The 27,235-nt window shown below is 46.3% G+C and overlaps 1 long non-coding RNA gene across 2 annotated transcripts; it reads right to left on the bottom strand.

Moving 5' to 3' along the window:
* Positions 1–219: 219 nt before the first annotated feature.
* On the bottom strand, positions 220–21,935 carry LOC128913971 (uncharacterized). Of its 2 annotated transcripts, XR_008468136.1 has the most exons (5): positions 21,798–21,935; positions 18,260–20,654; positions 18,023–18,176; positions 11,010–11,575; positions 220–7,163 (listed from the first exon to the last, which is right to left on the bottom strand). It is a non-coding gene; the product is annotated as an uncharacterized LOC128913971 (long non-coding RNA). The 2 variants fall into 2 exon arrangements; XR_008468135.1 differs by lacking the exons at positions 220–7,163; positions 11,010–11,575 and adding an exon at positions 12,587–13,635.
* Positions 21,936–27,235: the final 5,300 nt, after the last annotated feature.

The following is a 27,235-nucleotide window of genomic DNA, read 5'->3' as shown; positions in this document are numbered from 1 at the left end:
TCTCACATGGGTAAAGTGGATAATTGCCTGCCTACCCTGCTTCTATTCATTGCGAATAATTGAGTTGTTGTCAAACACTTCTAACACTGCCTATCACAATAAATATGAGAAGACAGAGGGGCTCTTTGAATAATCTCATTTTTGTGGCTGAGGAAGCTGTTCCTTTTGTGCTTGCCTGGGGAATGGCATAGCAACAGGAAATGAGAAAGACAGAAAGAATGGAGAAAGCACCGCAGACCTTGCTTTATTTCTTTATTTTCTATCACCCCACTGCATGTCAGACTCCACTCCTACACCTGTGGTTCTCCAGGGCCTTCTTTTGTCCAGTCCCCATGGCTCGGTCATCACTGGAGCGGTGGCATGAGCCCGGTGGATGAGGACGGTGGGGTCGGGACCAGGAATACCAAAACTACATGGGGAGCTTTGCCAAGGCCCCTGTACGTCACGGGGTACTTGCCAAGGAAGCCAGGCATGTTCGGGTAAGGACTGAGCGAAGACCTATACAGCACTTTCAGGCTGCAGAATCTCAATGGTGTGACGGAAAGCCACCAGAGCACCAAGAAAACCTTCTTGTATGTGACAAATGCAGCCTGTCCCCATCAGGGGGGTGTTGCCACCTCCAAACAGGCTCTGCTCCTGGGCCTGGGTCTGCAGGCGAGGAGGTCTCAGGTGACATTTCCCACTGCAGTGCCTCCTGCGATGGCCCATCTCTTACAGACCACCATGGGTTGCTTCTCCAACAGCCGTAACCCTTCCCTTTGCAGGTCCTTCCACCACCGTGCTACTCCAGCAGCGTTTCCTAAGCCCATTTCCCCGCACTGTCACAGCTCTCCATATCCTACTGCAATTCCCATCTTTTCATTTTTTCCTCCCTCCCAATTCCTCTCTGGTTTCAGCAGCTCTTTGAAGTTCCCTTTGTGGTGCCGTTTTGGCGGGGGGTTATCGTGTTGTGTAACGCTTAGACTTCAGCACAGAGCCACACAGATGAGGCAGGTTGGGTGGCTGGGGCATTTCGAAGGCGAGAGCGATGCTCCCAGAGATGTGAGGAAGGCGGGTGCGTTGTTTTGGCCCCGTTTGGGGCTCGCCGGCACGCGGCGCGGGTGCAGGCAACCCGACGTCTCCAAACAGCCGCAGCAGGTAGCGACGGCTCTCTCCTCTACGCTCCCCAGAGAAACCCTGGCTTTTTCAACCTCCTTTCTTACCTCACGTGTGAACTGTAGTTTTGCTCCGAGGTGTCTGTCTCCAGCCTCTCTGTCTCTTTCACATTATTTCTTAAATGACAGTGCAGGCTGAGCCTGAGGAGCAGCCCCAGAAAGGATCACTCGCTTCTCCATCCTCAGATTTTTCCCGAGGAACAGCATCCTGCTGGGAGTATTTCTGGACACACAGTGATGAGTTTCACAGAAATTCCCTTTCTCCATTAGGGTCTTGACATTTCTGCTCCCTCTTGGACTGTAATGGAGAGGTTACCCCAGCGGTGCTGCAGCACAAATCTCTTGTGCGTTGCGGCAACGAGAACAAGCCTTTGGTATCTGGGAGCTGATTCAGCCGCCGCCTTCAAAGGGCTCTCGCCGTCAGACAAGCTTTTGCCACAGCAACAATGCCGCAGTCTGAGATGGTTTTGCCCGTGCAGCATCGCTTTTGTAGAGAAGAAGATGCACTTGGGACCTGTTCCAGTCCCTGGCAATTAGACAGAGCACAGCATCTCCAAAATGCCGTTGTCCATGCAAATTAATTAACCCTTTACCCCTGAGCCAAGTGCAGTTCCTGGTGCTCTGATGGGGTGGCTGGCGATGGGAGTGCAGGCAGCAGCGGGGGCAGCACCGAGCTGGCCCAGCCCAGCATGTTAGTAGCCCCGGGGCTGCTGGAGGGAAGAGGGGGGGGCTGAGGCCACCTTTTGCTGGGATAACTCCATTCCTGGAGGCCAAGTGACTTCCAGAGGCCACACAGCAAGTGTGCGGCACTGTCAGCCCGGGAGTTCAAGTGATGCCTGGCTGCAGGCACAATATCTCTTTACATACTGTAATTGTTAGTGTGTTTTAATAAATTCCTCCAGGGACATGTGCCATATAAATTGTGTAAGTCAAACAAACCGGAAAGCAGATCAGCTTTGGGCTGTCATTTATATTGGAAGAGTAGGCATGCTAAATCCCTTTTTCCACTATTTTTCAATAAATCAGTTTCGCAGCAATGCAGCTGGTTGTCGGGTGCTTTAACGGTGCTGTACTTTTCAATGACTCTCTGTGCTAAGAGGCGTTCTTGAAAGTTATGCTAAAATAGACCAAGCAGTTTTGGAAAAGAGAGGTGCGTATCCAAATAGCTGGAGTGAATGAGTTCATTCTGTGTGTCAGGGAAGAGCACAGCAGGCAAAGGGTGGCCAAAATTATAGGCCAGGTAATTTCAAACTGTTCTTGGCTTGCTGCACAGACAGGTGTAAATCTGCTGGCTGCGGGAGAAGGGAGCGCAGCTCAGATGCGCGGCGAGAGCCTTTGAGAAGCCCTGGGTGAGAGACGGGAGGGAAGCATCGCTCCTGCTGGTGAAAATACCTGTGCCCGGCAGCGCGCCGGCTCGCCCGCTCTGCGGGAGCACGGGCCACGCGTCCGCAGGGCGCAGGCTGGGCACCGCCTTTGGAGAGCAGGAATAACACACGCAGGCACCCCCCCAAAATATGGTCCTACGGACAAGGTGCCCCAGATGGTGGCTGGCGGGGATTCGTATCGCCGGGTAAAAGCGCTAGGGGGAAGGCACGACACGGAGGTGGTGAGAAGGTTGGGCAGCCCAGTGTTGTCAAAACACCTTTCGCTGGCTCTGCCCTAACGAAGAACCCGCCGTGGCTGCTGGGCTGGAAGGGTCTGTCCCTTTCCTCTGCCCTCACTCCCCTTCATTTTGCAGGGCTTATCTTTTCACTCGGCAGAGCAGAGCTCCGAGGTTTTAATTTGGGTACAAATGACCTGGGAACATTATCAGCCCCTGTTAATACCCTTCAGGGCAAAATACTTTGGTTTGCCACTTGCCCTCCAACTTGGCTGAGAGGTGTTAGGGCAAGGGGGAAGAGGGAGCCAAAGAACCCCAACCAAACCCCGCCGGATTTTGGTGAACTTCCATTTTCTCTTCTCATTTTTGAACCTTAAAGATCTATCTTGCATTCAGTCATGTAAGTACACAAATTAAAAACTCAACTTGGCAAAAATCACCCGAGTCCTTTATTGGCGTCTTTCCTGGAATGCCAGCTGTTTGAGCGAAGCAGAGAGGCCAGGCGCTGCTGATTTCCCTACCCTTGCAGATACCTGCTCCAGATTTGTTTTTTTAAGAAATAATTCAGCATACAGGTGGTTTTTGGGTTGAAAGTCACTGTTTTTTTGTAGATTGCCAAGACTGATGCGACATCAGGTTTGGATCCAACTGCTAGCATGAGGGAACTGAACTTTTCGCAAAGGATGCGGTTTGAAGTCCATCTTTGAATTCAGTTGCAGATATTTTGGGACAGGAATAAAACCAAGAGATGTTTTCCTCTGAACTGCAGTTCAAATGAAATAAGTTCTGCATCCTGAATGGTGATTAGCAGAACCGATTTTATTATGACAAAAAAACCCCAAAAACAGCAGTGAAAAGTGCCAACATCAAAGTCTGTGAACATTTCCTAGGTTTGCGTGTTGGAAGATATACATATTTTTAAATGTTAGACATTTAAAGGGTTTGCAGATTCCTGATGTAGAGCAGAACGCAGTAAATCACTTTGGATTCATGGGGCCACGCTCCCCCATAACGCCACTATACATTCATTAGTGGCAGAGCTGATACCTCTGCCTGAAAGTTGTATTTTTGTTTCCCCATAGTGCACTTAGAATTACTGGGGCACGTTGATTGATTCCCATTACCGAAAGCTTCTATCACGTCACATGTATGCAAGAAAATCAGCCCTAATTGAGAGAGAGGAGGTTAATGGGGGGAGCATGAGAGATAAAACGGTGATAAATTGAAAGAAGGGAGGTTCCAACCGACAAAAGAGTTAAAAAAAAAAAAAAGAATTCACACTGAGACCTGTCCAAGCCGAAGACATTTCCCAGAGAGGCTGCATGTGGAGGGCTGGGCTGGAAAAAGCCTTGGGCAACCTGGGCTGAATTCCATGCTGTTCCTGCTCTGAGCAGGAGGTTGGATCAGAAATCTCCTGATGTCCCTTCCAGTCTAAACTGTTCTGCGCTGCTGCGGGAAATTGCCAGTAGCTGGCTTTCGCCATTTAAAAACAAACGGCCACGTTTCCAGGTTTCTACTACCAGGAGTTCAGCTTTTCAATACGAAGAGCCATTTTTTGCAGAAGGTTTGGGAGCTAACGTCTTCAGCAGGTGACCCTGACTGTACTCCCACACACTTCTCTGCAGCTCTGCATGAGCACCGTGTTTACTGCTCCTTCCTGGCCACGATCTGGCACATCAGCACATCCGCAGTGATGTGGGAGGCTGTTGCTGTTCCATGGTAACAACATTAAGGGTTTTTCCCAATTGGTTGATCTCCAAACCAGCAGCACAATCCTTACTATCAAACTTGTACCAAGGGCTGACTTAGTTCCATTCCGGAGCTCAACATTTCGGGTGCACTTAATAGATAAGCCTGGAAGAGGCCAGCTGTGTATGCGGCTAGGTCCCACGTTTAACATGAGGTGGTCCAGGAGGCCTTGCAACCATCTACTTGACATGATGGACAGTAGGTGGTCTAGGGTGAACTTCAGCAAGCTACTTGGGTGGTAAGTTCATGAGTTTCTGCAAGCAGCTTGTTCTCAACCACCCATCTCAAGCCCCCACTCCTTCGAAGTGAAGGGGGAACCAACGCAGATGCTGCTTTGACTCCCGTCAGCATGCACAAGGCACGGCGTTTGCAGCAGTTGCTGCTGAGCCAAGGAGCAGCCACTCAAATCCTCTCCCCGTTTTCTTCTGTTCTCTGCCCAACTTTTCACTCTAAATTAAAAGTGCTGATGGGTTGCATTCGGCAGAATAATAGGCAAGCAACACAGGTTGCCATCTGAATATTTGTTTCTGATCACCACTGCTATAATTTTATTGTTGCTGTTGGATGAGGATGTGGGTAAATTCCAGCAGGGAATGTACAATCTACCTTTGTGTTAGTAATTACTGGTTTGATTTCCAGGTGTCCTACAGCAGAGTTCTGTAGTTTCATATTGATACAAGATTTCCAGCTTTCCATCTGAGTTAATTGCGTGACACGCGTACAAGAAATCAGTCATGAAAAACATGGAAATTCCCAAGCCTTCATTACCTCTCTTTTTGTTCAAAATTGTGTTGAAAAGGTGTGGTTGGGACACGACTAGGACAGGACCGAGCATTTTGTGCAAGCTGAAGTCAACATAGAAAGAAAAAAACAGGTTAGTTAGCGGAACTGATCAGGGTGAGGGCATTTAATGGCAGTGGCCAAGGGTGGCCAGGCTGAAGGAAGAGCCGTTGTCCTCATCCACTTATTCAGAAAGGCTTTGGCACAGTAGCTTTTAAAAGGAGGAACATTCCTGTTGATCCAGACCAAGTAAATGCTTTGCAGTGCTTGCTGCCTGTGCCTCGCAGGTATGAATCCTTCTCTCAACAGGCAGCGCTGTCGGCACAACCAAAATGGCAAGAAGGTACCATGAGAACCGCACAGCAAAATGGTACGGAATTATTTTTTCATTCCTCGGGATACTTCTTCCCATTGAATCGATCTACTGCTTTTAAAGTGACACTATGCTTTTAATGAGCGCTTTCTTGCCTTTGGGGCTGCTCTGGAGAGAAAGGCAGGTAGGGATTAAACAGGAGGAGGTCCTCGATGTTGTCAAAGGTGAAGGCTTTCCAATCTGCAATTCACTTGAGGAGCCCGGCGCAGCCAAAGGGATGCACCGAGTCCCCCTCCCGTATCAGCGAGAACACAGAAATCCAAAAGGTGACCAATCCCATGGGCACTAAAGTGCCGACCGCTGCAAATAGAGGCTGGCTAGGACACACAGCAGTGACACACAGCCAAGAAGTAGCTGGTCCCTGCAGAGCCCTGGTGCTGTCCCAGATAAAAACCCAAGCCTGGCTTCTCCCCGGGCGACTGCTCCGCTCCGCTGCCACCCCCCGCGGCTCCAGCAGAAGTGCTGCTCTCTGAGGCCAGCTTTGTGTTGTGCTTGGCACGCAATAAGGCCCTGAAAATAATCTCTTGTATTAGCTGAAACCCTCTCATGCCAACTTCGTGATCCCTCTGACATATTTGCTGCCAGCTTTTGGTGTCAGTGTGTTGGCCCGTGTCTCAAAGCAGTTACATTTTTAATGCTGCACAATGCGTACCTTCTCTCTGCGTGTCCCTCCTTTGTGGATGAGCAGGACTCCGGGAATTTGGCTGGATCATCGCTTTCCCCAGTAAAGATTGGGGACTGATGGAGAAAATGATCTGCCGTCCCCCACAGCGTGTACCAAAATGGCATGTGGTAAGTCTCATTCCGATTTCTAAAATGCTGGATAACAGCCACCGTCTCTGCTCCTCCAGCCCCACACAAACTCCTCGGGACTGTCAGTTCTCCAAGGCCTTATTTGAACAATTCACTGAAGAACTGGAAGGGATAAGGTGATCCAAAACCACGGCAAAATTCTTCAAAAAACACAGGAAGGTTATTGTTGTCTTTTGCCATATTGAGAAATAACCCCCATCCATAGAAAAATAGTGTCAAGATATTAAAGAGAATTAACCAGCCGTCCTTATAAAAAATAAGCTTATAATCATAATCAGCTGAGCACACCTTGAAGTAAAACCTGAGTAGGTGTAGGAAAGCAAATGGTTCAATGTCCTCCTGGAATCTTCTGCTCCCAGGGGCCAGTTCTCACTCCATCTTTCGAGAAGCCGAATGTTTTGCCTGGGTGGGTTTTGCTGGGTTAACACAGGGAATCCCGTCCCTGCCGTGGAGCAGCAAAAAAGTCCTTTTAGTTGTTGGGAGGTAGAAGCTGGTTTCAGTCCTGTGGTGGAGAAAAGTTGCAAGTAGGTTATTCACACAGAATCACAGAAGCGTTGGAAGGGACCTTAAAGAGCATCTAGTTCCAATGGAAGCCCCTCTTTGCCTTGACCTGCAGAGCTTCAGTGACCACAGGGCTGCGTTGCGTGGTGCCAGCCATCGGTGGGCCCAGGACCCCGAGGTGTAGCCATGATTGCTGAAAGAACAAGAGCAATAGCAAGTTATTGTTATTCTAATAACAAGAGCAAACCTGACAGCAGCAAAGGGATGAAAGCGTCACAAAGGAGGAAAAGGGAAGGTGGCTGCAGGTACGGCAGAAAGCCGTGAGGAGCATCAGTGACGAGAGGGCACTGTCCAGATGGCAGTGGGCATGCACCTGCAGAGCAACCCACGCCATTCAACTGGAGAAAGAAACAGCATCTGCATTTTCCTGTAGCTCAGCCTACATGCCCGTATTCCAGCTCATCACTGAATATTTTGCTACAATGGATTGAATATCTCAAGCGGCATTTCACTGACACAACGCAAACAGTGAAAGGTGTGGAGTGCTGGAAAAATTCTCCTGACTCAGCATCTCAGCTGTCCTTCATAGTGTTGGTGTTTTTCTACCAAATACCATTTGGTTTCCTGAATTAAGAGATCAATCTTAATTTTGTCCACAGATGGGGAAGTTTTGCTATTTCCATTTTGTCTACATGCACAAAATAAAAGCAAACTGTAATTTATTTTTTGTGGACAAAATGAGTTTGGGTTCTTTCACTTTTCTTCTGGCATTCTTTCCTGTTGACAGCATGATTTGCACAAAATTACATTCTGTTGATAAAAATGTGCTGAAATGTCTTTCGGTTTCATTGACTGAATGATTTGCAGTAAGAGGTTTGACAAAATGCATGTTGTCGACAGAATGAAATGGGGCGGGTGGAAGGAAGAATACACTTCAGACATATGGAGCGAGCAGTTATACACTCACTTGGTTTGTTAAAAACTCTACTCGGAGACTATTAGAAAGGATTTTGTGGGATTCGGAGAAGACAATAGTTTCTTTGGAAAATCTCATTTGCACAGATACATCTGGCAGTGGGGGAAAGGCATAAAGAAAGTTAATGGGTGCGGAATTTGGCCAGAGATCATTGCAAGTGCTGTTATACTTCTTTAGATGTCTTTCTATCCAAATAAATTTCCTCCATTAAGTTTACAGATTTTCTCATTCAGCTTTTAAGGGAATACTTGTACTGGAAATGAATGAGACGGGGAAAAGAAGTATGTTAAAATTTATGAAAACATCTGTTGGAAGTTCTGAGAAAGATGCTTTTGTTTTAATCATCTAAGCAAGATGGATGGATTTTATCAGAGCTAAGTACCGAAGAGTCCCAAATGGGCTCTTTATCCCAAAGGCAAAGCACTTAAGCATACGCCTAATTTTAAGCACGTGAATAATGGCCTCATTGACTCCAGTGGAAAACTCAAGTGCTACAAGCTGAGTATCTTGGATTCTAAGGTACTTTGGACTAGTGTTAAAACCATGACCAAATTCTACCAAAAAAATTATCTTGAGCATAACCTTACAAAATGATTAGAGTTAGGACCAAGCATTTTTAGTAAAATAAACTACATGAGGTATATGCAGCTTGTTTTGATACGGTCAAACACATTAGGACAAAATTTATGGAGATTGACATGATGTTAAGCCTTCGGTGTGGTAACACAGAGAGGATCAAGCTGGTGGATAAGCAAAAATCTGTTGTCCGTAGTGGTATCGCTTCACTTTACCCAAACTTGTTCCTTACACAATGTATTTACTGCTTTAAGTCAGTTCTGAAAAGAACTTTAGCACCTTTTTTTCCCCTAGCTGTTTTCTCACAGCAGCATTGTTTTGCTGAGCACCGAGTCTGGCTGTCAGTCAGAGAGGAGGAGGAAGAGCAAGAGTCAGATCTGTGCTCTCCTTCAGGAGAGGTTCTGTAGGTGGGGTAATGAGCTGTGGCTTCTTCTGGGAAATTTGGGTTGTGAAGTCAGTTGTAGACGGTGCTAAGTTTCCGTTGCAATGTCCAGCTCAATTTTCTTTAAAGGTTGCTATGGGTATCAGAATAGGGTGCCAAACTACCTTAAGCCACTATTCCAGAGCATTATTCTCATTTCAGGATGTAAATGCCTTGATTCCACCCCCACACTAAAAAGATCCCACTGCCAGGAGCTGTATCGGGGGAATGAACAATAGAGCTTCATGTGAGCATACTCAGTTGGTTTCACCCTGCTGTCAAAACCGATGGCATTTTTCTCTTCAAACAACAAATGTATCGAATCAAAGGAAATGTCTGTGCAAAATGCTGCTTACCCGGGGACGAGCTCCTCGTGGCTGGACGTGCTGGGGCACTGCAGAAGCTGAGGAGCAAAGTGGGCTGTGGTGGATAGGCTAGAGGAGAGAGGGAGGCCAGCATGCACCTCATATCAGAGTAGGCTTTGGATTACCCTCACGTTTGTGGTCCTAAAAGAGCCAAGTTTTAGGAGTCCCAGCCTGACATAGTGTTTAAGCTGGGAGCTGGAGGAACGAGCAGAGGAAGGACCAGAGATCTTCATGGCACCTATCATTGCTGCTGTTCTCATGAGGAGGCCAATGTTCATGATCTTTTCAGACAGGCGTTAGCTAGGTGACCAAATGCCATCGTGCTTGACTCGTGCCACACCTGCACCTGGTGCCTATTGATTCCTATTTTTGGAAAGCCTTAATATACATTGCGCATGCCCCTTTCGAATGGAAATGCTGTTTCATGGCATTTAACAGTGCAGAAGTCACAGCTGCAAAACAAAATATTTTACAGAAATTTTTGGAACTGGCTTTTCTTCGGCTGTGAAAAAGCTTTTTCTATTTTGCTTGAATGATATCACCATCCTTTTAGCTCTTAAGCAGTAATTGTCATCCCAAAAGCCAAGAGTTGGAAGTGGAGACTTGTCTTCAGACTCAGGACGGGGTGGTGGTTTACGTTACGATGTGCGCACACCTTCCCGCTGAGAAGTGCGTGTGCTTAGGGCTGGCCCTACCTATTGGGCAAATGTGGGTGCCTGTCTCGGGAAAACGACCGTCCAGGGAGATTGCTGGCCATGAACTCATGAAGAAGTCAGCTGGAGGGAGGATGTAATGCAGGTACTACTGTCAAATACATTTTCTAGAAGGAAATTTGCGTGGCAAAAAATGGTGCACAAAAATGTTGGATTTTCCAAAGCCATAGAAAAAAAAAAGGGAGTAACAGAACTGAATTGAAATGGAGAATTTAGGCTGAATTACTTCAAAGCATATAAGCTAGAAGCTGCCAAATGAAGTCCATCAAGGCGAACTTTACACTTGAATTTAAAACGCAGACGGGCAGATTTTCCTGGACGAGGGGTAACATGGGGTACAGTAACCAAGCACAGAGCTGGGGCTTACCTAACCATGGAAGAAGATAAAGTCTGTCAGAGCATTTTCTAAATCTGTTTCTATTATCTGAGAGTAGAGCAGATGACAAATCTGTTAGTTCAGAGTGTTGACACAATACACTTTTATCACTTTTTGTCAACAGAACATAATTGTGTTCAGATTACCCTGTCACAGGGGAATAGCCATAAGATCGTGCTGTCCAGAAAAATAAATGTCATGTTCTGTTTCTGGGAAAACAAGAGGGAAATAGGAAAAGCCATGCAAGAAAAGAAAAACCTTGAACAAACTCTATTCTTTGGACGGAGTTTTAGTTGTACAGTGCTGTGATAGAGCAGTTGTTCCCCCACAGCTGACTCCCTCAGGCCCCTACGTTAGATGCCAAGCTCCCGCATCTCTTGTGTTTCCCTCCCCATCCCTCCCGCCCCATTGAATCCAAACACTTTAGTGCTCACTTCTTCCAGCAATCTGCTGTAACTGATGCCAATTACGAGTCACGAGCAGCGTGTCAGCAGCAGGAATTACAGAAACCCATCAAGGAGGGAGAGCGATGCCATGCAGGGCTTGGAGGTGGTCAGGGAGCGGAGCAGCGGGCAAGGCTGGGATGACGAGGAGGTCTCCAGTTCCAGTTACCTCCCTGACTGCCTTCGCTGCTGGACTCCAGGGCCCACCTTGCCAAAAACCTGAAGTACGACCCCTTTGGGGAGATGATAATTTTGGGGTATCAGCTTCTCTCTGCCAAGCTGGATGCCCCCTGCCCATGGGGTGTGGGGGGAAGGCACCAAATTCCACCTTGCTCTGTTCCCACAGAAAATCATTCCACCTCAGGCATCCATTTCCTAGACAAAATGCAAACTCAGCTGCAGAAATATGTTGCATTTTTCAAGATTAAGCAAAGCGAGAACTAGTATTTTTAATAAAGCAGATGGAAATACTCAGTTGGCTTCCTTCTAATGGAAATAAAATTCTGCCCATCCATCATCTTCCCTTGCGACACTCTGGAGACAGCTGTAAAGGGAAATCTGCGGGCTGAAGGGATTTTGGGCAGGTAGCGGTGTTTGTGCACAGCAGACAATGGGGATTCGTCAGCGTGGGGAGGAACCAGCATCACTTTGTGGTCCCTCGTGGTCCCACACAGGTGCAGTCCCTCTCCATCTCCTCTAGCAATTACAGTATGAATCACAGCAGTGCATTCAGGTCTAAAAATAGAAACATAGTCTTAGGGGAAGAAACAAACAGAAAAACAAAGTCCCTTGTCAAAATCCAAACTCCATCTCCCTTGGCCCAAATTTTATTTTCTTATAAAGTCATGTCATGTCTCACACCTTCCCATTAGGTTTTGACGTGTGACTTTACCAAGTGGGAGACCCAGAGGGGGTGGGGGTTGTAGAAGCCTTAAAAAAGAAACAATTAATCTCCACTGAGAGTAACGTGCTGCCACATATCACTCAGCGTTGCATCAGCAGCCTGATGGAGTCAGGAGAGGTGACTGAGAAGGAAGCAGGAACTAGCTTACGATGTTTAATGATGGAAACTGAGATATTTAAAATCCCCGGTGCCCATTTGCTATGCAGTCTGCTCAGATGCATTCAGTGTGATTACAGCACCCAGACAGAAGAGTTTCATCTTCTGCGCTCTTGGTACCACTTTTATGGCAATTTAGAAAATGATCACATAGAGATGGAGACACTGATTAGTTAACACACACAGCCTGCGTGTATTCTGTTCATGCGAGGCTTTGAACTTCTGGAAGCTGTCGCACTGAGAAAACGTCTATCCCAGAGGCAGCTATGATTATATTATATTGCTGTCTTTATTATTTACCGAGTGGCACTGCATGTAAGCTTTGTGCGTGACACGGAGGGTCTCCAGCTGCATCTTAAGTTAGAGGCAGAGGAGGTGCTCGTTAAAGCAAGAGGCCGTTGGGAGAAAGCATCTGCCACCCTCCTCTAATTGCTGTCAGCTTTGGAAAAGAGGGCTTGATACCCTATCTGAGCCTAAAGCCCAGCAGGGCTGCTGCTTTGCTCTGAGTTTTCACTTCTGCAGCCCCAAAACCTCATGTAGGCTGAGATCCAGAGTGAGGACTGACCCGGGCAGCTTCTCACAGCTTAATTGTGGGCAGGTAACCAAAGAGACTGTCCTGTCTGCATTTCCCAGCCTGACTCTCCCGCTTGCGTCTCCTTTGCAGTAGCATCACACAGTGGTGGAGCCCGGGCTTCTCGGCCATTTTTCAACTCACCCAGATGCACTGAAGCTGCTTGCTAAGGGACCTGGTTTTGCTTGCGCAACTGGAACAAGGTAAGAAGAGTACAAAAAACTACCTAAAAGCCCCCGAACCTGAATAATGAGCAAATCCTAGAGATAAGGAACAGTGTGCATCGTTCTAAACGGTTTGCAGGAGGCGTGCAGCCATAGCAGGGGGGACAGCGGGCTGCAACCCGCTGCTTCCAGCACCCTGTTCTAACTGACCGAGTCCCTTATCCTGCCCTAGCATTTCCACACACTCCCATTCAGTGGGACACCCAACCTTGGAGCTGCACTCTCTGATTTGCAGCCTTTTTTATTTTTATTTTCTTATTTTTTATTTTAAATTTATCCCCAGTTCCCATCAGCTACAAAGCAAATGGTCTAATTTCCCCTTGCTTTGGGTGCTGAGATACTTATATGCGAGGGTGGGAAAATGGCCGTAGGGACAGCTCGGTACCCAGGGGAACGCCACTGGTGGTGAGGATTCAGCGAGGGAGTAGCTGGGAATTAAAGCGATGTTCCAAAGCGGGAAGGGGATAAGGTGTCGTCTGGCCACAGCTGTTCAGCCGCTCAGATGAGACTCCGAGGGTTTCTCAGGTGGAGCAGGCAGGAGGGAGGCACCGAAACATGTTTTCATCTTTGCTTCTGGAGCGTCTAAATGAGCTCACCACGGAGCAGCAGCAACAGATGTTCGCTCCGACTGCTGTGTCAACATCCCAAAAGTCAGTCTGACAGGTAGGTGTCACCCCCCCGAAGTATCGGATTTGACAAAGTGGCCCTGGAGCAGGTGGGCAGCTTCAGATAGCTGTTTTTGCTCCATGCTGGGTGAGAAGCGTCCCAGCTCTCAGGAGGTGCATTCAGGACGGGCTGCCATCTGATCCTGACGAATTATGGCCGAGGCTTAGACGTAGCCCTCGAATTGACACGGGGCTGCAGTGCTGGGAGGCAGATGATGGCAGCTCAACGGAGAGACAGAAAACGCGTAGGAAGTTTTGAGAGTACGGCAGCGTGACTGGTATATGTTGAGAGAAAAAAGAAACATTCCCCATCTCTCACTTTGCTACTTAAAAGGGGAAAGTTTCCTTTTAATTCGTGAAACAAATATCCCTGACTTTCCATTAAGTTTAACTTACTGGAAATTTTTAAAGAAAACTTTAGCTCAAAGTAGCCTAACGCAATGCCTTATTTTTGCATAATCACTGCTGCCAAGGGCTAAAATACAGCGCTTCTTTAAAAAATTAGGGGCTTTAAAAATAAGACATCAACATCTCTCTCTAATTTCACAGCCACCATTGTCCTTCTTGCCTAATTTCTCTCCTTATTAAAGAAGACTGATTAGTTGTGTCTGCTTGGTATGAAATGCAACTTCTCTTTACGAAGACTCCAGTATAAAAAAATAAAAGTAAATGGGGAGAAAGAAGAAACTAATAAATGATTTTGCTTGGCACCTTGGCTAGCAATACGAATGTCAACACAGCCACAGTTCACTGAGACACTTACGTATGTGCTTATATTTAAGCACGGGTTTAAGTCTGTTCGGCTTCAGCTTCCTGCCAAGGACATACTTCACTCGTGGGACACGTGTGACTTAAGAATATGTTAAGTGTTTTAGCGATTTGGTACCAGACCAATAAATGCCCTTCCCAAGTAGCTGACTAATTATGTGCAGTTGTTTCTCAGGTGAAGGGTGTTCCCACCTGTCCGGTTTGGTTGCTGTGCTATCAGCCCTGCTGGTCTTCAGGTACTGCATTGACTGAAGGACACTGAGGGATAGAAGGAGCCTTGGATAATCCGTCTCTGTGTTTATCTACCTAGACTTTGCTTTGTGAGCCCTGGTTGGCTTGCTGCGATGGCTGAGAAGGAAAACAGCAAATCTGCACTGCTAACTCATGAGTTATGGATGGGAATGAAGTGCTGTGACATGATGGGCTCCAGTATTGGCCAAGCATCCTGGGGCAGCGTGGAGGGAAACACGAGCTCGACGTGTCAAACAAACAAATGTGTGAACCTCTTCAGATGTGGTCAGGCATTTTAGTAACGATCTTTCCAATGAAGACGTCAAGGATCACCTTGGGTTATCCAGGGGTTACCTGCATGGTTATGACTATGGTGCTCTGGAAGGAAATGTAAGACCTGCCGTTGATGCAGCAAAGAGAACAGATGTTCTGGAGCCATTCCTGAGAATCCAAGGAAAACGTTGCAAACTTACGGAACTGACTGGAATCTTACAGTTTTGCAAATGACATTGCTTTGTTTGTGGAAGTCATCCCAAGCTGTGCTTTTTACATCTTTTTTCCTCTCTAGTGACTACACACGCGGCCTCAGCGTTAAGTATGCAAAGGGCCTTGCTGGGCAGCCGTAGGTGGTCCTGCTGCTTGTTAAACGTGACAGTTGAGTGTGTGGACGCACAGTAAATGAGTGCAGTTCATCACAGCCTTTACAAAGCTAATTGGCTACTAAGCTTTTGAAGGGTCAAATACATTAGTATCTAGCCCCGCGCTGCTCTTTGAACAGCAAGTGGTTAGGAGCAACTCTGATTAGCATCCCTCTTCACTGTCTTCCACTTCTGATATATACTTACGAACGACCTTTTGCTGCCGTGTGTATGTGAAATGGATAAAGACACAGTCCCTATAAATAGCTTACAGACAGTGTTAAAAGTTGTACTTGAAATAAAGTACATAATGTTTTTAAAGTAAATAATTAGAGCTAGCTTTGCGTGTCTGCATTTTAGTTAGAGTTTGAGGCAGATGAAAAGCATCAGGTCTGATATTCAGCCCTTCTTTCAGCTCAGAGAGGCATAGTTCAATGTTCATAGTTCAACATCGGCAAAGTTCAATTTTCGTACATTTGTATCCAGGCTCGTTCGGTCTGTCGATGGCTGAAAATTCATCAGGATTATTTTTGCAGGATTTATTTTCACAGTTGCAGACCTTCTTGCTGAATGATGTGTTACTGATCTATCCTTTAGTTTCACAAACGTACGTTTTAGGGTTGTCCGCTGTTTTCACAGCACAGACCACAATAAAAACACTAGGTGAAATTATTTACGTGTGTCTTTTCTGAAAAGATGGAAGAAGATCTGAATTGGCTCCAGGAATGCTAGTTATTCTCATTCTCTCAATTTTGAGAACAATTCCTTGTGGCCTGGCTGCAACTGGATAAACTGCTGTCTTGAACCTTCCCCAGAACTCAGATAGTTATTTATTATTTAAATATGAGCTAAGAGCGGGAAACTCTTAAAATTCCCCAAAGCTCTCCTCTAAAAATAAAGATCCATTAGTTCATCCTCAATAAATAATTCTTAATTGTTCCCCCAAGTGAAATCGGACTCCTAATTTCTATCTCCCTGAGTTTCCTTCTTGGCTTTCTTTGACCATGGGTGCAGCGTTTTTCTCTTGTTCTGCCAGTGGCATTCAAGTGTTAAAGCCAAACTTTGTGAAGCCACGCGGAGGGCCATGGCGGTTCCTGATGTAATTCATGTAGTAGCCTGGAATGACCCCCATCCACTCATGGAGATTTCTGTTTGTTTTGGCCAGTGCCTAAAGCTCCATTTTTTCCCCCTCTATCTGGAAGATATCTCGCATATCCTCCCTGTTTATAATCATACTCGCCTCTGATGTTTCCTCTTTAGCATTGTTATCCATCTTCTGCATTAGACAGAAACCCAAGGTCCTGAATGCTCTCAGTCATTGAAGATCTGATGGCACTTTTCACAAAAGGAGATGACTAACCTCCATGTCCTGGCCACAGGCCAACTTGGCTCATTACGCTCTGCCTACCAGAAATTCCTCCCGCCGTTTCAATGGCCATGTTGTTTTTCACTTTCTGTCCCAAACAGCTATTGAATAGATGCTGTTTTTCGCTCCGTGCTACAGTTCAGCAGTGAATGACACTGTAAGCTGGTAGCACTTTCTGCTTGTGAAACGCTTTGTGTCCTGGGGGCGTGCTAAGGTGCTGCAGTTTTATTTTCAGGAGAGGTGCCCACAGAGCGATGGCCCCAGTTGCTCCACACCTCGCTGCGGAAGGACCCTGTGCCGGTCCCCCATTCCTCCTTACTAGCTATTCTTATCTCTGGCTATTCTTATCTAATGTTTTATTGAGTGATTCCAGTATTTATTCATTTTCCCATCTTGCTTTTCTTGATGCCTTTGGAAAGAAGCGCTGGGGAAGGTGCTTAGCTGCTGGGGACTGAGAGGAGCTATGTGCGTTTCCAGCTGCTGAGAAACCCGGCCAAGGACTTTTTCCATATACGGGAGAACGTCTAATTTAAAGGAGTACTATTAACTCTGGTTGTCTTCTGGTTGGTTTCTAGTTTAAAATTAACTAAACATATGACTGAATTTCTCTCAGAGTGGGTTCCAAAAGGATCCAGGGGACGGGAGACTGTGGTGAGACTTGGCAGGTAGGAGGGCTGCCCCTGTGAAGCCGGCTCGCTCCAGCTGCGGAGTGCTCTCTCATACTCGCCCCATTGCCATCTTAAGGATATTTTCAGATCTGAGCTTTCACTCGATCAAAAAAGATGTTGTGCAAAACAAAGGATTCTGGGTCACGCCAAGATGTATGTGGAAAGGGTAGAGAGGATGTGTGGAGCACCAAGAATTATATGCCCAGGGACAATCAGATTTGTACCATCTTTTCTATTCTTTTCTATTCTATTTGATCACGGTTTGCCAAAATCAACAACACTGATTTTAATACAGGTGCCTTTGTTCCCAGACAGGGTCCGAATGAAACCTGGGATTATGAATTCTTTCCCACAGTCATACTGAACCTTGGGAAGCTTCCCATGCAGTGGGTAATCCTTTTATTACTTATTTTTTCATCTTCTGTTTGCTGTTATTAGCTTCCCCTATCCAGCTTTGATGCTGCTGTTGCAGTGTTTTGCTCTCCCCCACCATGGTGTGAGAGAGGGGCAATGCCCATTCCAGATGGATCTCGTAAACGTGCCTTTGATTGCTCACGTGTCTTGGAAGGTCCAATCCAAACGCTATTTGAGATGTCAGTATTACGCATGCTGTACGGAGGGGCTGCCAGCCTTAGTAGAGTCAAAATTTGGGATCAAGACTGAAACAGAAAAAGGCCTTGGAAATCTGCAAGCTGCCTTCCACGCAAGCCCTGCAGGCGCTTTCAAATGTAGAATATGAGAACTCAGTAGGAAAATTGAAGGAATGAAAAAAAAATTGCCCCAGTTTCGCTTTTCCTTTAAAACTTGAATCTCAGCCCAAGATCACAAATAGGTCCTCTCGGGTTTATAGACCTGTAAAGAGACCCTGGGCACTGTTTTGCGTAAACCTGGACTAATTGATGGCTTAGTACTAAAAAAATATGTGAGATCTGTGGTTCTGCTCCTATGGAACTTGTTGAAAGGGAAAGGTGGCTGGTGGTTAATCACATACCTGAGAAGCAAGCGATGAGAGTCCCTTTTAGGGAGGTTTTCTGGGACAAGTCATGTCACATCTCCGCGTATCAGTTTTTCCATCGGTAATGACAGGATGGGAGGACTCATCTCCCCTACCTGCCTGCCGTATTTGCAGAACAGTTTGAAAATCCCTGGGGATGGTGTAATAAGTGTTAAAATTGCTTCATTCAAAGCCATTTAAAGTTTCTGTCTCTGGAGGGGTAGGAAATCTTACCTTTTCTGCAGTGAAGAGGCAACAGCTGACCTATTAGTCTGTGTCCTAAATATAGTGATCCATCAACGCCGGGATCAATTTCCTGAAGGTCACTTGCTCTTTTAAATCCTGCCATCCTCTCCGAATTCAGAGACCGTGGATTTGGCTTCTCTCTTCCTCACCTGCATTTTCCCTTCTTTCTCTTCTGATAAACACAGGCGTTGCAGCTTTAAGATTTTTAAGACCTTTCCCAGATGGAAAAGGTCATTTGTCTTTCGCTACTCAACACTTCCTTCATGAGTTCATTTAAACATTGCCAGACATCAGAAGAACAGAACTCAGCTGTAGGGTTATCTGTGTCTTATTCCCCTTTTGTGTAGGTGGCAAAACTGATCTAGAACACAACTGTTTGGTTCCCATAGCAATTTACAACAGGCAGCGACCATAATACCGTGCTCTTCCCACTCCTTATCTACACCTGTTATTCCTTCCTTTGCCACCCAGCCAAGAGCTATAATGCCGGCATTATTTGAATGGCATTAAGCAGGCTATTCCCTAAGTTTCATGCAGTTTCTCACTGTTTTCGGCAAGGACAGGATGTGCTTTTAATCTAAGTAGTAAAAAGCCAGCACTTTATTAATCAGCCACTTCCAGTTGGAGTCTCAATGAAAAGTTAATTAAAGGAGTGAAATGAAGGGATGTTACAGTGCATCTACTAATCTTGGTGCATTATTTATATGAAATCAGTCATCAAAATTAGTCATGTGCACTATCTTGCTGTGTGTGGTCTGGTTTGAAATGGCGTGTTTGTTTCCACTCAGCTCCACTGGATACAGTTAAGATACACATTCGATGTGCTATGCAGTTAGATCATATTTTGAAAGTTTATTATGCTCTCTATCTCTCTGTATCTGCACGCTCAGCATCAAGGGACCATTAAAAGCCTTCAGCTGAACTTTGCAGCGTGTCTGAGATGAGACAAGTGACAAAAGTCATCCTTTCCCAGAAGTCAGCAGGCGCAGCTGCCGGGACGCCCGCCGGCTGGTGCTGGGTGCCGCTGTGGGTCTGGCAGCAGGGTGCGGGGACAGCCCTTGTGAGCAGAGCGGTGGTCCCTAGAGCTCGGGACGGCGGTGGCTGCGGTGAGAACAAGGGCCCCGTTGTCCCCCCTGAGGAGCATCACTCGCACCCGGACCCACGCCAGCCTCAGGGTGCTGCCCGCTCCGGCAGGGACCGAGGTCCCTCTGGCTCTGCTGCCGGACACGAGTACCCTCATACCTCCTGCAGGTATCGCGCCTCTCGCTTTTCTCAACGCTTTCTCTAGGATGTGCACCAGGAAGAACCAAGGCTAACAGAGTGATTTCAGGTCCGTCCTTCGTTCTGGGTGGTCAACGAGCTGCTCCTTCCCTCCCCGCCTGGTCTCGTCCTCTCCCGCGGAGGAAGCAGATTGAGTTACGAATTTCAGGCGTGGAGAATAGTTTCGTGATCACTCTTTAAGGTCACTGTCAATGCTGTTGCATAAATTCACCTACTGGGGGCTGCTGTAAGAGCAGTGCCGTTAACTGGAGACGGAGGGGTGTAGCATTACAAAGCGGTGCATGGAAGTTGCCCACTTAAATCACTGAAGCATTTTAATTGACATTCAGTAACTCTCTCCTTTTCTGAGGGCTGCCTTTAATAGAGTGAGCGCCGCTAATGCCGGTCATGGGGTCGCTCCCTGCTCCAGCCCCTGGCTTGGGCTGCGGCAACAGCACAGTCCCCGAGAAACGCGTCTGAAAGCTCCCGCTATTCGCTGCGAAGGGGCGAACGTAAAAACACCGCCACTCGCTGAAGCACAGCACATAGCTGTGAGCAAGTTCGGCTTCAGCGGGAAGAGCCGGGGTAAGAAATCAGCGGCTGCGTTGGCTGTGGACTGCCCGGGCAGCGGAGAGTTGATTGTCCCTCTGGGAATTTCCCAGAAGCTGCGGGAGAACTTGCCAGCTCCTTTTGGGGAGCAGGGGAAGCAACGCAGGGAGGTGGGGAGGTTTTCCAGCCGATCCCCTTCCCTTCCATCCTTCCTCACCTTTCCTCATTGATTTCCTTCAAATCTATTGCACTTTTAAACCCGTGAAGGGCTTCTCAGGCGTCCCGTCAGCATCCGCTTGTTCGAAGACAATGTTTGTGCATACGCTTTCGTGCTGTGGCCACGATATTTCGTTATCTCCAGCCTTACTCTGCAACAGCAACCACCTTTCACCATCACACCGCTTTGCTTACTTGCAGGCAGCTTAGGAGCTGCTGTAAGGACGTGATGGAGAGTTCACCTTGCAGTCCCAGACCAGACACATTGATCCTACAGAACGAGGACCGTGCTCTTGAGCACCTTCTGTTAGGTACATAGCTTTCCAACCGACTAGAACATCAGGAACTTGTCTGTAAGCTGCAAAAGGGCAAAATGGAAGAGAGCAAACCCCAAGAAAAGGCATAACAAAGGTACATTTCTGCTCTCTGTATATCTTTTGGATATTTGTTACCTTGAAACAAGACGAACATCTATAATTGAGGTGTACTGGGCTCACGAGGGATTATGAAGCGGCGTAAGAAACCTGGCAAATCTGGTGAGCCAGGTACAGCCGCTCTCGGGTAGTGCCTCCCACTGTGAATAGTCTCTTTTTTCCCCCAAGGTTTACCTCCCTCAGCCGTTTCTCCCAGCGGATCAAGTGGATCACTGTGATCCTTTCCGCTATGCTTCCTACAGACGGGGCAGCTGGGGGTGAACCTCTCAGCCACAGCGTGAGTGAAGGGGGGATGCCGGGCATGAAAAATCCTCTGCGGATTTCGGTACAGCTTCTAGCAAAGCTAGGAAGCAAGCCACAGTCTAGATTATTTTCCATATTTTATGGCCTTTTCTCACTAGCTTTCTGGATGACTAAGAAAAGGGTCGATATCTTTCGTTTCTCACAGAGGCAAGGTTCGTCCCGTGTTCCAGAATGAACTATAGCCGTAAGTATAAAACGGATCTCTTGATCGAGGATACATCCCCTCTGACTTTTCTCATAAGATATTAATAAGAGAGAGGCATTATCACATTCCATTTAACAGGTGTGTGGAAGAAGGGGAAATCTCATAATCATTTAATACCTTCTACAGGAACATCCTTCATCAGCTTTTGCTAATTACGACGCTGAAGCGATTTTCAATTTTGTTTTCCATTTAAAGCAGAAGACGAACTTCAGGAGACACAAACAGGAATTTATTTTCTAGGTTTTGCTTTCTTCATGCGAGGGAATGCCAAGGTAACCTCACAGGGTTTCATTTAAAAACAAGAGTTCAGAGGAAAAATACCATGGCTTTAGACCACTGTCTCTGTTAGTTTATTAAAATATTAGTCTTGTAGGTGTGTTAGATTGATTTGCCTTCTGTGGCGTTTAAAAATAGTTGTGAGAATAATGGGTTTCATCAGAAATCATTACCTGGGACGTTACTTTCATTTTTTAACCACAGAACAAAGTGTCACAGCCAGATTAAACAAGCCAGAAAGCATTTGGAGTGCACACAAACAGCTAGCAATTTTTATATATACCTTAACCATGGAAAATCCTCAAAGATATTAGCCGTCTTCTACTGCAGATTGGTCAGAATCCCCAAGAAAGGTCAGATTGTTCGAAGTGGCTGGTATTTGTACCAGCTGACATGAAAAGGCTCGGTTATTTATAGTGGTTCTCCTGCGTCCCCACAATGCTGGGGGACTGAATGCGATTGCAGAGATGAAAGGCCGTTTCAGCCTAACAACTGCAAATAGCTGCAGCTCAGCAAACGTCTGAATTATGGCATTACCGAGCAGGAGAGCTGCCCAGCTTAAGAACAGGTTTTAATCCTTACGGGGGTAACGAGATCACATAGGAACCTGTTTTTTGGAGGGAGTGCGTTTTATTTTGGTAATGCTTAACTCCCTGCGTAGTGCAATCCAAACTTTAGGGCTTCCCGTCCAAGTTTTCCTTATGAGCTGTGGCGTCTTTATCTGGTTGTGTCAGCTAACCACCGTGATGGCGTTGTTTGTTTTAGCTATAGGACTTGGACAGGGAAAGCAGAAACTGGGGTCGTGTGAGGAGAGCGATGGGACTGGGAAGAAATGTGGATCCAAGTTCACCAGGGTGAGCGCTCACCCTTTTGCTGAATATTTGGTAGGCAAGCGACCAGAGATCAGGAGGGAGAAAAAGAAGACATTTCTGATGAAAAGGAAAACATTGATAACGCTTATGGGAAAAGATAAGAGCAGTGACCATGGCCAATAGGAACTAAAGCTCCTGTAAACTGGCATGAGACTCCAGGAGGTCTGTCCTGAAGAACACCAACCTCAGCTTCCAGGTTTACTGGACTAGTCAGGTCAATGGAGACAAGGTGATTTCTGCTCACCGGCAGGTCCCAAATCAGCAAAGGAATGAAAGAAAGGGAAGGTCGGTCCAAGCAGCAAAATGGAAGAAAAGAGGCCCTTTTAGTCAATTCAACCTCATGGGAAAATTCCCATTTTGCACCAGAAGCAGGAAAGCCCAGAACAGCCGAGCTGTTGTTTCTTTAAATCAGTGCTGCGGTTGGATGTGGGGTGCCCTTTGGAGCACGGCTGATCAGGCCAAATATGAGCAGGGTGTTATCTTCCAACAGCTCATGAGCCTTCCTGAAGAGATAGCCTGGAAACAGCCCCAACGACTGGCCCTAATCCTGAAGCCTTCCTTTGCTCAGATAAACTCCCTAGAGCTAGGGGGACGGAGGAAATTACAGATATTCACTCATCTATTTATATTTAGACAAAAGATTAAACAACTTGGAGCTGTAATGATATGTCCATGGCGCGGCTCCTGCAAACATGTAAGCGCTTGCAAAACTTCTCTGCATAGGCTTAACTGGAAATGGACTTGAGACTGGAAATTTTCCAGCAAACTATAATTCTTTAAGGAAGGAAAGCTATGACCAAGCTGATTTTTTTTTTTTTTTTTTTCAGGGGGAAGTTACTGAAAACCACCATTTTGATGAAAACAAAAGATTGTGTTTTCACTCCAAAATTCCTGTTGAATTTGTGTTTTTATAAAACTCCAAACAATTCTGTGGAAGTGAAGTATTGTGACCTCGTTAAGACTGCGGGCATGTTGAAACAAATCTTTGCAATACAATGTTCTGATGCTGTCAGAGCAAAATCACTCAGGATTTCCATTTTGCAGGAAATCTCAACTTTTCATGTTCTTTTTCCGGCGAGGAATGAAAAAAAAAAATTAGAAGATTTTAATATCCCCGGCTTCCAAGGGAAACTCCAGGTTGCAACCAACTTTACTAAACACCCCTCAACTGGTGACTGGCACCTGAGAAATGTTATGGAATTACCATGGTATGTCATGCTCCCTTACCCCACCTTCTTTCTTTGAGTAGACCCATCTTTGCAAATAACACTCATTTTTTTGGGTGACGAGAGAGGTGCATGAGAAGCAGCACCTCTTCTCTTGCTGTGTCCTTCCCCATGACACGGCGTGGCACAAGCAACCTTTGCCTGGTCACTCGGAAACGCTTTGCTTTTCACCCGCACGTTATTTTCATCAAGCTAGCTAGACAGAGCGGTAACTCGTGGTTTGATTGTGTTTACATGGTTTTGAGGGATGGCTGCAAGAAGCAATTTCTGACCATTGCTGACTGCTCTAAGAAGCGGTTTTTAAGAATTTTGGTGTTAGAGAAGACATTAGCATTTGGTTTTCAGATAGCATTTCATGCTATGTTGTGGGAGACTCCCGCAGACGGGACTGCCTTCCTTGCATTGCTTGGCGCTGGTAAGGTCGCTCTGATGGTCTTAGTGTAGTTCCCAGCCTCACGTTTCCTTCAGCTTCCCCCCGAGTCCAAACCCTAGACCAATAGGCTGTGCCTGGTGCAGTCAATACACGAAAATGAAGAGTGACAAGTCCCACAGCATGGAACAGCTTCTCTGCCAGACCTGTCTTTGCAGGACAACGGAGAGTTTTCTTCCGGAGGGTCTGAAAGGGTGGGATGAATGTCTGCAGGAACACAGTCTCATCACAGGTGTCCTCAGTCTCTTCTCCAAATGCCTGGGCCTTTAAAATATAGATATGCAGCAAAATCACACTGAAGCAGCAATTCAGAAATCCAACCTAATGGTTCAGGTTTGCCCCTGGCCTCACAAAACACAAGGCCACAGCAGAGCTTGCTTCCCCAAGAGGAGATGAGGGAAGAGACTGGTGACAGATGTTAATTAAGCTGTAAAAATCACCTCTGGAAAGAGCTCAGACGTGATGGGGAGCCTCCCAGTATACATTTCTTTCCTTGGAGCTTACTGGTGAGTCCCACAATTAGCGTGGAGCCTGGCTATGAAGTGCACACTGTCAGAGGTGGCATTAAGGAGTGCCTGTTTTCTCAGCCTACTTATTTCCCTCCTTGCTTTCTGCAGTATATACTTTATGTTAATTGTAGCAATACATCTGTCCTCAGAGTTTATCAGATTCGAGGAGATAAGCTATTGCCATCAAAGCCTATTTTAAGCTATGAGCTCCTAAGTAAATCAATGTTACGTGAATTAAGATTGCCTTGAGATTGTCTCTATACCATTTCAGCTGCCCATATCTGGAAAGAGTTTCTGATCAAAGCTTTTTGTAAAAGGCGGCTTTAGGAATTTTCTCATGTGGCTTACAAACTCTGTGGCCATTCCATATCAAACGAGCTTTAATTACCAGGGCTTTAATAGCAGTGATTTTATGATGTTTCAGAAGTGAAATGGTTTATACTCTGGTGATAAGGACTACATAGGAGCCAATAAAAAATAAAGCAGAATTCCACAGCAGGGGATGGATTTTTTTTAATGGATATTTATGGATAATTCTTAGCCTTTTCCACCAACAGTGAAGTGAGAAAATGTGTTAATGGGCAATAATGTCTTCTTTATTTCCAGTAGTTTTGTCCCACGCTCCTACCTTTCACTCTGCCATTTTTATACACGAATTCAACCACAGTTCTTTCCATTTGAATGTGAAAAGTGCCAAACATAATCCCATTTACCACAAAATCTACCTCTTTTAGCGGCCACCTATAGAGAACCTTTTCCTTGCCTGCAGAGGACAGGTGCCACCGCAACACAAGCCCTACCACAAGCCATGCACAACTCGGCGTGGTTGGCATCCTCCACTCACACGGTGGCCGCAATGGAGGGTAAATACGGAAGGGTGGTCTTGCACATCAGAGCTGGAGTAAACACATGGTAGCGTTGGGGTAGGCGAAGACTGCCAGTGCATACAGGAATAACTTAAATTACCTGGTGCTGCTCAGCTCTGGACCTCTAGAAGAATAAATATTTACTACTTTAGATGAAATATATATGTCCCGTGAGTGTTTATTACAGTCTATCTTGGTTAGGTTAGGGAAGACTAAACATTGTGTAGTTGTCAAGTGGTTCCTGAAGCAGAAGCTTTCTTCCACAAGGAGAGGTGCTATTTTGAAGTTCTACCACCTGCAGAAATCTTCCTCAGTTAGACTCAATCTCCTCTGAAAAGCTCAGGTCTGTCTGACTGGAAACTCCGCTCTCGCTGCAAGCCCTGGGCTCCAGGGCAGAGCCCAAGCACTGACTCCTCCGGAGCCCCGAGCCCTGTCCTTGCCTTTGCCACCAGTCTGGGGTGTGAAAATGGGCAAATTATTGTCCTCTGTGGTAGTGCTAATATTACATCTGCAGTGCAGGCCAAGCCTCTGCTCAAGGCCGAATTTGCCCAAGAAATTTGGGCGCAGGCGCAGGTGAGCCCAAAGCAAGGAAAGGAGACGAGTTCGAGTCTTCTGGGCTGTGACTTCCTCCGCTTCCCCTTCATGGTGAAATGACTCTAGGAGCCACTACGAAGCAAACCGTAACAGCACAACTTTTTACAATTTAGTTTTAGTTTGCTTGGAGGAGTGGATCTGACCTAGTCTCAGCCCGGACAAGCCTCCGTCGCGTGAAGCTTGCTTTGATTTATGCCTGCACTTGACAGGACCCAGGTGGCCCAAGCGGAGCGTTAAGTCGTCGCTGCTCCCTGCTCCCGAGTGCCGGGTGTTTCTCAGTTGTATCCAGGTCACTCAAACAGCAATATAATGTTGGTCATTCCATAACATTGTAAATCAGGCCGCAAAACCCCACATTTGGAACAGTTAATGTCTTTGCCTAGGGCAATACCGCAGACAGGACTTTATTTGCTTTGAACAAAATTAAAATGAGAAATAAAAATGCTGCTTTTGACAGCAGTTTAATTTTAAATAGACGGCATATTAAATATTGTGTACTGGGGCAGTGGGTTAATTATGCAACCTCCTTCCATTGCATCTTGTTTATAGGAAGGGACTGAATCACCCCAGCTTGTCGTGTCTCACATCTGCGAGGGCTGGCTTTCCTTTCGGCAGAGCACTTACCCCTTTGCAGTATTTTGATACGCATCACGATGTTTTTGTCTGTAAAGCCACATTATCAGGCTGACATTCTCAGACAACCTCTGGGCTGAGTGCGTTTCTGAAGCTTGGCAACGCAGATATCTTTCTATTTACCATCCTCCTAAAAATAAAAGTTGTTGCAGGGAGGGTAATTAATTGTACTCAAGAAACACGCTGGTTTACTTCTACCACAACTTCCTTAACCCTTTTGCTGGTTTGGGCACTTCTGTGCCCAAACTGTTGTGCTTCCACAAAGCGAGTATTTTTTTAATGTCCGGTAACAATCCTGTGGGGAAGCTCTTAGTGACAGGCGAGCGACGTGCTGATTTTCTTGGCAAATATGGTCTTGCTCATGGGTATCAAAATTTAGTTGATATATTTGGTGATAGGATTATAAAATTCTTGCTCACAAGAAAAATAAGCAGCTGTTTTAAAAGTAACATTAAAGAAGTGAAAGCCAATGAAAACACCTGAAAATCGTATGGCTATGGGCCATCACATTGAACATATATGTTTCTAGAATGATCTAGAAAGCTTTTCTGGAGTGCCGGGAGCAGGAACAGGGTCGCTGTGTTCATACAC

This window comes from Rissa tridactyla, chromosome 8, assembly GCF_028500815.1.
Source record: "Rissa tridactyla isolate bRisTri1 chromosome 8, bRisTri1.patW.cur.20221130, whole genome shotgun sequence".
Taxonomy (NCBI): Eukaryota; Metazoa; Chordata; class Aves; order Charadriiformes; family Laridae; genus Rissa; species Rissa tridactyla.
The sequence above is the reverse complement of the archived record's forward strand: the minus strand, read 5'-3'. Positions and strand labels throughout refer to the sequence as shown.